The following is a 1,930-nucleotide window of genomic DNA, read 5'->3' on the forward strand; positions in this document are numbered from 1 at the left end:
GCCCACCTCCAGTGAGGAGGACCATCTACGGACCCAGTCCATCCATTCACATGCTGACGTCATCCGGAAATACCCTTACAGACACACCCAGAAGTCGTGCCAGGTCTGGGCGCCCTGTGGCCAACCGAGTTGACGTAAAGTTAACAACGACGCACGCTGAGGAGGTGAGAACGCTGCTCTCCTCATTTTAAGGGTGAGAAGGCCAAGCTTCAGTGACTTCTAGGTTTGGGTTCCTCCAGAAGGAAAGCATGAAACAAGGGTTCAAGTGCAAGCTGATTATTGTGGAAGGTGATCCCTGGAAACACTGATGGGCAAGGGAGGAGGTGAGGAAGAGAAGGAAAAGAAACCAGAAAAGAGAGAGAACGTGATCGACCATGTTGCAATGTAGGGGCAGTGAGGTCCTCGGGGACATCCCCCACTCCACAGGTGGGCGGCTGGGGTCTGTGTCCACCACCTGGCTGCCATCCATCGAGGCAGCCTCTAGAACAGGAGTCTCCAATACTTTTTACTTCCTTGGCATCCTGAACCACCCCAAGGCCAGAAAAGGCGCTACCAAACTCCAAAGCGCTCCATCTTGACCATGCTCTTGGGAATAGAAGTTTCCAGACTGGGGGGCAGGTGGTGATAAAAGCCAGCAGCCCCAGGAAGACCCTCTGTGGAGCTGTGGTCTGAAGAGTGAGGTCAGAGCTCTTCCTTCAGAGCTGGCCGGGGAGAAGAGGAGACCAGCGTCCCGGGGGGGGGGGGGGGTCTGGAGCGAGGGCAGAGACTTGGGCTGAGCAGACAGAGGGGACAACTTCATGATCAGGGTCCATGTAAGGCACTGCTAATAACAGCTCCAAGCTAATGGCACTGGCCAGTGTCAGGCCCTACTAGAATGCAACTGCCTTGTGTCACCTTCACAGGGGTTCTGTAAAAGGGACAGTCACCCTCCTGAGCCTCCTTGAGGCTCAGGCAATGGTCCAAGCTCACAAAGCCAGTAAGCATTAGGGCTGGAGTTTGCAACCTTCATGCATACTGGAGAAATCACTCCCTCCGAGTGCTGTTCTCAGCTCTGGGGGGGGGGGGGGGGGGGGGAGGGAACAGCAGCAAACGAGAAATATGACACCTGCCTGACCTGTGGTGGCGCAGTGGATAAAGCGTCGACCTAGAAATGCTGAGGTCACCAGTTCGAAACCCTGGGCTTGCCTGGTCAAGGCACATATGGGAGTTGATGCTTCCAGCTCCTCCCCCCTTCTCTCTCTCTCTCTGTCTCTCTCTCTCTCTCTCTCTCTGTCTCTCCCTCTCCTCTCTAAAAAAATGAATAAATAAAAAATATATATATGACACCTGACCTCAGGGGATCCGTAGTCTCTGGGGAAAACAGACCACAGCAAATAAACAACTAAAGGGCATGTCAGATGGTGCTGGGACTAACAAACTAATAACAGTAAGGCAGAATGAGGGTGGCAGTGTGTACCAAGTGGAGACAAGGGCACAGGAGTGCCCAGGGAAGGCCTCGCTGACATCTGACATCGGACCCGCAGGAAGCCAGAGAGAGGACCTGCAGAGAGGGCATTCCAGATGGGGGCACAGCTGGGGCGGAGGTCTGGAGGCTTATGAGGAAGAGCAGGCTGGAAGGGGACAAGAGCAGGGAACAGGAGGTCAGACAGCACAAGGGGGAGGTGGGGAAGGTTGTGTAGGGTCTGAAGGGAAGGTCAGCGCGAGGGCTGGACTTACCCTGAACGAGAACGAGAACGAGAACAAGGTGAGGACATGACCTGACTTCATTTTCACAGGGTTCCTCTGAACTTTGCACCCGCCCAGCAGGATCCTCTCGGCGGGGCTGGGAGGTCAGGTTTAAGGCAGGAAAGAGCTTTGGGGACCCTCGCCCCCGCCATATCCCCAGCCCCTCTGGGCTCCCAGCTCCGGGTGCTTCTCTCCATGCCCACTG

Source organism: Saccopteryx leptura, chromosome 5 (assembly GCF_036850995.1).
Source record: "Saccopteryx leptura isolate mSacLep1 chromosome 5, mSacLep1_pri_phased_curated, whole genome shotgun sequence".
NCBI classification, from domain to species: Eukaryota; Metazoa; Chordata; class Mammalia; order Chiroptera; family Emballonuridae; genus Saccopteryx; species Saccopteryx leptura.